The following is a 12,503-nucleotide window of genomic DNA, read 5'->3' as shown; positions in this document are numbered from 1 at the left end:
AAAAGACCTGATGCATTTGAGTAATCAAGTTAGAAACCAGAAGTGAATCACTTCTTATAACCAAGATATCATCAACATACACCACAAGAAGCCTGAGGCCAACAGGGGAATGATGAACAAAGAGTGAAGTATCTGGCTGGCTATTAGTAAACCCCTGAGAAAGAAAAAAATAGGCAAAGGTGGAATACCAAGCCCAAGGGGCTAGTTTAAGACCATATAGAGCCTTGTTCAACTTACACACCTGATTAGGAGATTGAATAAAACCAGGTGGTTGTAACATGTAAACCTCCTCTTCTAATTTCTCATGAAGAAAATCATTAGAGATGTCTAATTACTTGATGGACCATTGATGATGAAGAGCCATACATAGCAGAATTTGGATGGTTGGGAGTTTAGCCACTAGACTAAACGTTTCTTGAAAATCAATACCCTCTTGTTGAAGATAGCTTTTAGTGGTAGGGTGATATCCTAGAAACACACAAGCTATGGACCTAGGTTGAAGTTTGTGTGCTGTGTAAGGCTTAAGCCACGGGAAACATTGACAACCAAAAACTTTGAGAAAAGAAAAATCTGGAAGAGAATGAAACAAGACTTCAAATAGAGACTTATGTGAAAGAACACTACTAGGCATTCGATCGATGAGATACACAGTAGTGGCAACTGCATCAAACCAATAGTGTAAGGGAAGAGAAGATTGATAAAGAAGAGTGATGGCTGTTTCGATAAGATGACGATGTTTTCGCTTAACCACACCATTTTGAGCTTGAGTGTAAAGACAACTAGTTTGATGCACAATGCCATGAGCAGATAAAAGAGAAGCAATCATGTTGTTCACAAATTCAGTCCCTGTATCTGTAGCGATCCCAATTTTGCCATTTCGCTGAATATGTCGGGATCGAGCTGCCCGGTCAGCTCACAGGGGTCCAGGGAACAGCGCCCCTTAACGGGTTCTAGGGCAATGCCCTGGTGAGGTTGAGGGGCAGCGCCCTCGAAGCAAAAATGCAAAATGCATTAGAAGTTGCTTGTTCGCTTGAGCGGCCATTTATGCGCTTGAGCGAAGAATGTTTGGTTCCAGAAGTTTGACCTGTTTGCAAAAGTACTGGGAAAGTGTATTTAACGCTCGAGCAGGGGCTTTCCACGCTCAAGCGGACCATGTTATATCAATTTGTGAATCTGATATTTCAGATCACTTTTGTATATCTCTCTAAAAACCATTTTCCTCTCTTTCTCTCTACATTTCCCTACGCCAAATTTGATCAAAACCTTGATTTCTCAAGATCCATTAGAGTTCTGCCATAGGTTCTTCATCAAAGTTGGTTAACTTCTCAAGGGCTTCATTGTGTGCGGTGAAGATTGAGTTTCGACACCGTTGATTTTGGGAGTTTCATCTCATTTCTTCTTCAAAACTTGAGGTAGGGATTTTCTTAGAGTTATATATATATTTTTGCAAGATTTATATAATTTTCAAAATCATCTTTCGATAACTTTGAAAATTGATTGTTGATTCAAGAAGTTGAGCGATTTTGAAAGTGGGTTTGTCACTTGTTCTTTTAAAATGATCTTATGGGTTTTGATCTTCGTTGATTGAAGAAAAGTTGATTTTGGAAAGTTTTCTTTCAAAAGATTTGAGTTGTATAGTTTTTGTGAGAAAACCTAGAATTTGGGAATTTTTTTTAAAAGAGACTGAAAATCCATGAATGATATCGTTATATTTATTTTGTGTGTCAAAATAAATGGATGTTTGGAAAATTTCTTATTTATATTTATATAAATGATGAATTTCAGGGAATATGAGAATTGTTGTTCATTTTGGAAATTATTGTTCACAACGTTGAAATAGTTTTGAAATAACTAATTATTGAGGATACTTGAGAAGAGGAAATTGTGTTATTCCTTAGATGATGAATTGGAATAAAAGTATTTATATTCATCTTGTTAAATTGGCATATCAATTCATTTGATTACATTAAACTTTGAAAGTTGATTTGAAAACTTGCATTGAGAAAAGAATGTTGAGAAACAAGTTTTCATGGAATGGTTTTAGGGTAAATACGTTGGTAAGTCTTGATAGGTGGTATAGATGATATTGAATAAGTTGGCCTGAGAGTTCGGGGTGAAAGTCCGAAAACCCGCGCGGATAGGTGTCAAGCCTTCTGGTTAATACCGGTAAAAATGACAATTTGGTAGTACTTGTATATTCTACTTACAGACAATGACCTAGGAATTACCAGAGTCGTATTTATCGCCTTTGAAATAAATTGTTAAGTTTTGAACAATTGAAATTGCATGATATCATTACGCATGATGGTTTTCAAAAGATGAAAATGTGATTTACTTTCAAAAAGGGCATAGCATGGCATGTGCATTTCATATCTTGAGACATGTATAAAATGTATATACTTTGTTAAGAATTTCCTACTTGGCTTTATGCTCACCCTACAAGATATTTGTATAGGAAAAGATGTGGTGATCCCACCCGACTAGGGGCATGGAAGTATGTGTATTGGGAGTACAATGCTCTCATTTTGTTGTGACTCTGTGTATAAGCCAAGGACTATGTTTATGTGGGTTTGAATAACCGTTTTGTATAACCAGGCTCAAGCTTTGGAAACTTGTAAACCTTTGGGGGTATTTATTTGTTTATTTACTTGTTGTTGGATTAATGTATTATTGCATGATGAACTATTGTATCATGTAACGTAAGTTTGGAGATTTATATTCGGTTTTCCTTGAAAGAGCCATGATTGTTGTATTATCATTTGGGTTAGAAATTTAGGACGTTACACTATCAGTTCTTAGTATTTGAATATGAGTGCGAAATTGTGTTTCAGCATATGATTTGAACTCAATTAACTTGTCATATACCTCACTTTTTTAATGTAAAGGATGTATCCGTGTAGCTCTCCACCATGTAGATTTCGGCTCTTGACGTGTTGCCTTGAGATCACGAGTTGTGACCTCGATTTGAGTTTTGTACGAATACTGCACGATGAAGGGCTCGGCCATCTCTTCCCAATCTTGTTTGATAGAGTCTTTTAACTTAGCATACCATATGGCGCTATACCTGACATGGTACGGCTAAAGAGAGACAACTTCTATAGTCTAGCGAAGCCCATTAGCCGCAAGATGTCTGAAAACAGCCGAAGGTGAACCATAAGATTTCCGGAACCGTTAAAACGGTTAATGTGCAGCATTTTAAACCGGTCTGGCAATGTCACTACAGAATCGCTCTACTCGTCCTCTATGTCTGGGATGGAATTAACTACTTGTGCTCTCTTGGACAACTTTTCCAATTTATTGACCTTGAGTACAGTTGGGTCAATCTCAAACTCAAACAAAGCCTCAGTTTGATAAACAAGGGTTTTGGAGGTTTGTGTTGGGATTGGCTCAGCTAGATTGCCAGGGTTTTCTTGGACATTGGTAGCATGAGCGGTGGCTCCGGGTGCTAGGATACCGGTGGGAGGTGAATGGGATGCAAAGGTTGCAGCTGGCTATGGTTGCTGTTGTTGTAGCCTGTTTATAACTTCGACCTGACGGGCTGTATCTTATTCTAGGGTTTCAACTGTCTGCTGTAGATGATGTATCAATTCTTCCATAATGACTGGAGGATACCGTGTCATCGGAATAGGAGATCAATCTCGTGCTGGACTAGAAGTGGATGACTGTTACTAAACTGGACTAGATACAAGTGAATTAAGGGGTGACTATTGTAAAAGTTGAACCGGTGAATTCTGCCTAATTCTTCTCCGTCTTGTAACCGGTAGGAGTGAGGTAAACACGGACTGCCCCAAACAAGATCCCCGGCTTTGCAAAGTCTTCTAACTCGAGTCCAGAGTACTTGGGGGATATCCGAACTTTCTGAAGCTATGGTGTTAAACTACCTAGCAAAAGAAATAAAGTAAAAATAGCAGTAATCAGAAACCGCACAACACCTTAGCTAATCATGTTATAAACACAAACATGATCACAGCTATAGGACTGTACTCCACACTAAATTCTGCCTCCAAAACAGATACCAAATTTGCAACTGCTATGTACATTCATGTACAGTTTCATTGTAAAGCACATACCAGTTAAACGAGAGCCAAAACACCCCTATGAGGGGGTAGGGTCACCCTATCCTAGTTTCGTCAAGAACTAGGGTTTCACTAATCAAACAAAGCAGTTTTCACGCAATCTTGCATTTCGGGTGAGCATCCTGGCCTAGTTTGGAACAATCTCTATGGCTTTTCGATATGCAACTAGGCCAAATGATAGAAGGGTTCCTTGGCAAGATTACCTAATATATTTTTCACACCTAACATTGAGAAGTGAAAGGAGGATCAAATGGAACAACGATAGTCTAGATCCAAGGGTTGTGTTCCCATCATGGTAGAGCCCACGATTGGTTAGCCTTTTAGCTAACTTTTAGGCCAGCCTCTGGCAAACTGTCCAAGAATAGCAAATAGCAAACACAGTGACTTAAGCACACCAATGCGAATACAATGCAAAGAAGTATATAAGTGTAGATAAAATTTTACATCATGAAGTTCAAGTCAAGTTCTCTAAATCCCCAGCAGAGTTGCCAAAAACTATACCTCGACTTTTCGTGCTCCTTTTGGAAGACGAATAAGTCCTACAGTATCGAACTCCCGCAAAGAGTCCAAATCCATCAAATCTTTTGGAAAATCAATTTTGAATCAAATTGCCAAAAATGGACTGCTTTGCCAGATACAGAGTCGCCACCTAAATATTTTTGAAAAATTTAAGAAACCCATGACTCGTGCCAAAGGCCACGTGTCCGTCATCACCAAGATTGTCTCGGCTCGAGAACTTGTGTATGAGAGAAGAAGGTCATGAATGGAGCACCCCTGCTCGCCCGATCAAAGATCAATCTTTACTAATCATGATGTGAATCTTATTTACATTATATGCTCTTGTTCCGATTTATTAGGCTAACTTACTATGTGATGCACACACATACAAGTATAGACTAATTTGCAAAAATTGGAACACTTGATTTCAGGTTTGTTTTGAAAAGAGTTTGTGAATGTGCCACTCGAAAAAGTGGGCTTAAATGTACATTAATCAAGTTATCTCGATTCAAGCAATTAGCCTTCATCTGCCGGCATTCAAATAGTTTATTAGATAAGTACTTAGTCTCATGGTGAACCCGCTTTGCATGGCAATATTAACACACACATGCAATATGCTAAAACAATGAATGTTCACCTAGTACTCAAAGCCAAAAACAGATGACAAAGTTAGAATAATGCATGATCCTAACTAATGCAATATGACTAATGTAACACATGCGATATGCAATCTAAATAGGCTCGACTACTTAACGTAACATGTGAATCAATTTGATAGCATGCGGTCTAAGCACGTATTCAAAGAAGTGTTAACTAGTCATGCAAGTTAGAATGATATGTCGAGCCCAATGCATGCAAGGCATGATATATGCTAAATGAAACATGATGCCCTAATCTAACCATCATAAGCAGGTAAATAAAAGGGAGAAAGACATGAGATAAGAGGACATACACATTATTACAACTGCTTGCCCTTGCACAGGAGGGTCCGAATAAACTAACTAGCTAAACTAATTAACTAGCTATTACAAATCGAATTAACTAACTATGCTAGCTAGTTATTACAACATCACAACTAATTAACTATTCTAGTTAATTATCACAAATTGGAACTAACTAATTAATTAATTACAAAATTCTAATTTGCTAACTAATTAATTACAACATGAATACAACATGAAATAAAGTAACTAAATTAACTAATTAGCCCCGGGAAACGAGGGATGCTCATGTATGCGCGAATTTCCACCCGAAAAGCACATTTTTTTGCTGCCAGAATGCTTCTGTTGCATAGTAGAACACCTTTCACCTCAGTTACTGCTCTGTTCTGTTCCAAAAAAGCTGTTGCTCAATTTGACAAAAGTGGTCAGCCGGCCAGAAGTGGTGGCCTGTTGGCCACAAATGGTAGCCTGTCGTCCAGAAACAGTGGCTTGCCGGCCACTGATGCTTGGTTACTCCTGCTGCAATAGAAAGCATACAGAGCACAAACAAGGTATTCTCAAGGGTTGTTTGCACAACTTATCCATCATTATCATCAAACAGCTCAATGAAGTAGTAAATTTGATTCATAAACCATCAATCGATGTAATTTCATTGTATGATGGCCTATGAACCAAAGTGTACAAGTTCAATAAATGCAACAAATAAAGGCTCTGAAACCTCCTCCCAATCATGGATTGATCAAGAAAAGCGGTTGACATTGACTCTTGAACCGTTTACATCACTAACAATTATGAAACGATTCAAGACTCAAGGTTTCAATTAACGTCTGATTGAACCCTAACCAAGTTGTAGACGTCCCCGAACGCCCCGGGAGGTTGAGCTCCCGTTCCATTCGATATTGGGCTCACTACAGCTCAGGACTCTAAAATTGTCACGGTTCTAAGTCTGAACCAAAGAGTCCAAATCCGGCAAATCGTTTTGAGAAAACAGATTTTTGAAAGAAGTGCCAAACATGGACTGCTTTGCCAGATACAGAGTCGCCACCTAAATATTTTATTTTGGGGAAATTTAGGAAACCCTGACTCATTGCCTAAGGCCACGTGTCCGTCATCACCAAAGTTGCCTCGGCTCGGGAACTTGGGTACGATTGGGGAAGGTCACTTCGTGAGCACCCCCACTCGCCCGATCAAAGATCGGCCTCTACTAACCATGATATCAAGTTTTGAAAACATTGTGTGTTCTTATTTCGGTTATTAGCCTATATTTACTATGTGATGCGCACAGCATACAAGTATAGACTGGGTCGCCTGAATTGGAACAAAACATTTCATGTTTGTTTTTGAAAGATGGTTTGCTACTCGCAAGTAGGCTTAAAATGCAGATTTTGCCACCCTCAGGTGGGGTTAAGAAAAGATGGTTGTGCCACTATCTAGTGGGCTTAAAACTCACAGTCGATGATTTGTTCCAATCCAAATAACCCAACCTTCACCCACAGGCATTCAGGCAGTTATATCACATAAGCAAATAGCCTCATGGTAAGCATGCTATTCATGGCAGTCACTCACACGCATGCAAGGATGCTAAAGCATAAAACTTACCGAGTACTCCAAGCCAAAACAAAAACTTATTAGAAATCCATGCATGATCCTAATTATACAGAAATGCCTAATGCAACACATACAAAATGCAACTATAGCAGGCTCGGCTATTCTAAACATGACATATGAGATGCAACAGCTAACAAGTATTCAACTTTGAAATTGAAATACAATGCAGTTAGTATGATGCGCCGAGCCCGGTGCATGCAAAACAGATGAATGATGCAAACATGCTGTCATACTGTATGCTAATTTAAACATGCCCTAATCTAACCATCATAAGCAGGTAAGTAAAAGGGAAGAAAGACGTGGGGTTGGAAGACATACAACACACACACGCACACTTATTACAGTTGTGCCCTCGCGCAGAGGGTCCAAATAAATAGTACAGTCCAAATAATACAGTCCGAATATAAACAAACTCCTAATTAATTTACAAATTAACTAAGAAAGCTATAAACTGGCATGCAAGCCATGGACTGCCTTGACTCTTCTTCAGATGATGGATGATGCATGTCTGGGCTGCCTTGCGCGGAAATCCACTGGGATGCCCCGATTAGCCTCTGTTTTACAATTATTCTTGGAAAGCGCGCCAAACTCCAGAAGGTTGCTAATTCTTGATTTGCTGCAACAGAGAGCAGGAAAGGGGCATAGCAATGTATTTTCACAAATGTATGCATGCCTCGATCCTCGTGCCACCAATCACGCATCTCGATGTATGATGGCCGAGGAGTCGATTTGCATTACTCAATATAGAATGAATGCACATGAAAACTCAACTAAAACCTAACTCCATCATGGATAATCCGGAGTGTCGGTGACTGGGAATTGAGACACGTTCCGTCACTCGGAGTACGAAACGTACCTCGTTTCCCGTGCCCGGGCTAACTCCTACCCCAAGCACAATGCAATATGCATGATATGCATGAAATGCAACTAAGATACAACCTAACATGCACAATGCTATGAGATGGCATACACGATGCACGAGGTGACATACAACCTAGCATGCGCAATGCTATGAAATGAAATGGCATACACAATGCAAAATGGACTTACACTAACACGAGTGGACCTCAGTCACACTCACATAAGAGGCCATCAGATGAAAATGAGACGACTCGAGATGCGCGCACGCATGCACGCAAATTGAGGACCGACCCTAAGGCACGAAATGCCACTCTAACAAGACATGGAAAAGCATGGAATATGGCATACAAGCATGCAAATTTCAGCAGCAAAACATGACCCAAAACAGCCCCGAATCATAGGAATATGGCACCCGATGCATGAAATGGTCCCGAAATGTAAGATTAAGCACATGAAATGACTTGTAGCTACATCAAGCATGCATTATTTGATCATGACATGTGAAGACAGATTCAAGGCAGCCCCGAAATAAGCATGTTCACAGTTTTAAGCAAGACCAAACAGCAAACACAAATAGGGCAAGACTAGCATGCAAAAGTGGCCCTAAATGTGAGATAAAGAAGAAACTCACAGCTGCTGACCTCAAAAAGATTAGGGCCCTTCAACAAAGTTGAAGAGGGGCCCAAAATATGATCTTTTACAGTTTATGGCAAACCACAAAAACCAGCACAGGTATGGCTAAACTCTCATGCAAGAAATGGGCCAAAATATGGCCAAAGAAGCAAGTGGTGGTTTCTGGCCTTAAACACAAAGGGGTCCTTCAACAATATTGAAGAAGAGCCAAAAAAAATATATTTTACAGTTGATGGCCGGACCCAAAACAGTATGCAAATATGTTCAAAATGCTATGCAAAATGAGGCCAAAAAGAGAGATATAACACAAAGTATATAAAATATGCCTCAAACCATGAAAGACCCTTAATGAAACATGAATAATGGGTCAAAATAAGACTGTTTTCAGTTCTGAAAAGAGCCCAAAAACAGAAGCATCCGAGGCTAATAAGTCATGCAAAAATATGGCCAAAAGAGAGATATAATGGCAAGTAGTAAATGGAGGCCACAAACAGCAATGAGCCCTTCAACAATGTTGAAGAAGGGCTCAAAATAAGAAACTCTTCAGTTTATGACATGCCTCAAAACAGATTATACATAATCCAAAAATACTACACAAGATAATGGCATATAAGAGGGATAATGAAGCAAGTGTATCAAGGAGGCCTCAAAAAGTGAGAGGCCCCTAAACAAAAGTGAAAAGGAGCTCAAAATAAGCCTAACTCCAGTTAGGGTCGGAGTCCAAAACAGCAAGCATGTATGGCTAAGAAATGATACAAAAACAAGCTCAAAAGAGAGGGAATGCTACTCACCCTTGAAGACCAAACTTTGATAGCTTCTTGGCTTGAGTTTGGTGACTCCTAGGCCTTGAAGAAGGACCTCCAGCTGCTGGAATGAAGGATGGAAGGGTGGAGCTTGGTGGTGGTGTGGAAAGGGGTATAGGACTTGGAAGGTTTGAGCTTGGAAATGGAGAGGGAAAGGGATATAATGCAAAGGCCTTAGAGGGAATTTTTGTAACCCTAATATCAGAGTTGGGGCTGCTGTTATATAGACAGAACGGGGGGAAAAAAGGGGGGAAAAATGGAGGGAAAACCATCAAGTTTCCCCCCAAAATGCAGCCTCCCGGATACAGAATCTGGGGGAAAAATGAATGCACTTCTGCACTGTAGATGATGTGAGGATCCTGGCCGGCCAGTTATCCAGGTTGCAGGTGGCCGGCCGGCTAGGGGTCAAAAGGGTCAAGTGTGATTAATGGCCGGCCACCACAAAAAGAGAGCCTCTGATGTGTGCACAACACAACCTTGTGGTTGAACACTGGAAAAAGTGAACCAGGAGAGAGAACAACCCACTTTTCAAAGAGGTTCAAAAGGGTCAACAACAATTACTGGCCGGCCACCAAATATTGGTGGCCTCCCAGATGTGTACATCACAAATATGGGGTTTAGGGTTCAAGAAAATGGCCCAAGGGTGTTCAACATTGGCTTTGAAGTGAAGCAAATCGGGCGACGGAGGGCGATAAAGGGATAAAGTTGGCTGACAGAACAATTATTGGCCTCCCACCCTTCTACGGCCTTCTTACCAATGAAACAGAGGTCCCTGCCAAAAATGAACCAAAACTAATGCAAAATGAGGGTTCGGGGCCGAAACGCGCAGTTCGGGGCCCTGAAAATGGGCTGTTAGGCACCGGGAGTGGTGTTCGACCACGAAGTCGGTCTCTTGGACCACAGTGTCCCTCAAAAGGGAGCAAATAAGAAGTATGCCAAAAATCGGAGCAAACGGAGATGGTTAAGCGGTCCCGAACCGGGGCACACGGCCAACGGCTCCGAAAAAAACCGGAAATCGGACTCTAAACGGGCAAAATGGCCTACGACCACAAAACGTAGCCTACTGCCGTTGAGAGATGATCTACGAGACCTCTCCTTCCCTTCGCGAAGAGAAAACAGAGAAAACTGAGCTTGGTTCGCAAACCGAGGCAAAGCATGAAAGGGTCCGGAAGTCTGGAGGCAAGACTCGCAGCCGAGACTCTGAAATTTCTGAATGAGCACAATATGAAATATCACCAAATGCTCAACTAGTGACGTCTGAGTCTCAAGGTCGGTCAAAAATGGGGTGTCTACAGTTGCCCCTCTTTGACAGAACTCGAAAGTCATAAGTGACGGGAGTGAATGTCAAAGCCCAGAGACGACCCATTTTTGACAAGGTCGAAGACTTAGACAAACATACAAAATAACACAAAAGTGCCCGCAGGCATGCTCGCAGGCAGGAGCAAAATGCAACTGACAATGCAAGAAGCCGAAGGTAACTCAATGATCATGCAAATGCAGCAAGCTGTAATGAAGCAAGTATTCGCAAATAGATGCAACAGTTTTAAGCAAGAATGCAAAGCAACGACTACATTTCATGCAGTTAGGAATGCAGAGAATTATTCAATTCTCGTCGCGTCTCACACGAAGAAGATACGATACCTGCGCGATTCGTCTGGTCGCACCAGCTTCAAATGAAGCGTACATACAATATCGTACCTACAAAATAAAGAAACTCAACAAGCACAACATATCTAACAGCATACTGTTCAATGTGATATCGAATGCAGACGATCACGGTGTTGATAGAAAAGTGCATCGCAACGCGGGAAGGAACACGCGTTTCGGCGAGGGTGACTCGATCGCAGCCTCCGGTCCACCTCCCGGAGAGGTTACAACATGTTCAAAAAGGATATACTTCACCTTCGATGAGTAAACGATGAGACATGTATCGAAAGTTGAAGCTGAAGTTCCGGCGGGGCGATTTCGCGCCAAAAAGTGCACTTCTCTTGTACTTTTTCAGGTCTCGGGGACTCCAATCCTCCTCAAAATTTGCAGGGACCTTGAAGGGCATATGGGGAACATGGCTGGCCAGTTTTATGGGGAAGGGGATGTGGCCGGCTAGTTATTGAAAAGTAAATGGCCGGCCAGCTAGAAAAAGTGGCCGGCCGGCCACTTTGCCTAATCCGGGGGCAATTTTGTCCTTTTAGCTTCTTTTCTTTAAATACATCCACCCAAACACTTTAAGCTCACTTTTGTAGCTCCGAAATCCTCCTCTCTACCTTCCCAAACCATTTTCTCCCTCAGATCGGTGCCCCATACGCGTTTTCCAACGTCCCACGCAAGTTGTTTTCGCGAAATCCTTCAGTTTCAAGCGCTTTGAACCGATTAAATTTTGGTTTCGGGACTTCTTTTCTCATTTTCACAACTTAAGGTGAGTTTGTCTCAATATTTGGAAGATTTTCTCGGGAGTTGACTTTTGTTGAGTTTTTCATTTCCCGAGGGTTGACTTTTGTTGACTTTTTCCAATTTTGGCTCATTTTTGCTCATTTTTGCCCCCTTTTGCAGATTTGTTGAAATGGCGGGTCAATTTCCCACGGTGGAGGTTCTCCAGGCGCCGGAGGCGATCCTGACATCATGTCTCTGCCTCCGAGGGTTCGCTCCTTTATTCCCGAGAGATATGATCCACCAGTACACGTTCTTCCGCGGGCTGTTTTTCATCATTTCACCGAGTTCGACGGGCGAGCACCCGGGGATCTCCTCCTGCGGGAGCCTGAGTATCATCTCTCCCATGAGGCACGAGAGGTATTTACTTCATTCCTACCTTTTCTGTAACGTATTACGAATTTTTCTTGCATTCTGCTTGCATTTTGAACACACGGTTTTATCACTAGAATTCCTGAGCACTCAGCCCATAAATTGATTGTGAACACACGGCACACATCGGTTGAGGGTTGAACACGCAGCCCAACACACTGATTTCCTGAGCACACAGCCTAAATTGACGGTGAACACGCAGTACACACTGATTTCTGAACACACAGCCCAGATTGATTTTCTGAACACACAGCCCAAATTGATTTTCTGAACACACAGCCCAGATT

This window comes from Camellia sinensis, chromosome 13 (genome assembly GCF_055761805.1).
Source record: "Camellia sinensis isolate YWXY chromosome 13, ASM5576180v1, whole genome shotgun sequence".
Lineage (NCBI taxonomy): Eukaryota > Viridiplantae > Streptophyta > Magnoliopsida > Ericales > Theaceae > Camellia > Camellia sinensis.
Note: the sequence above shows the minus strand (reverse complement) of the source record.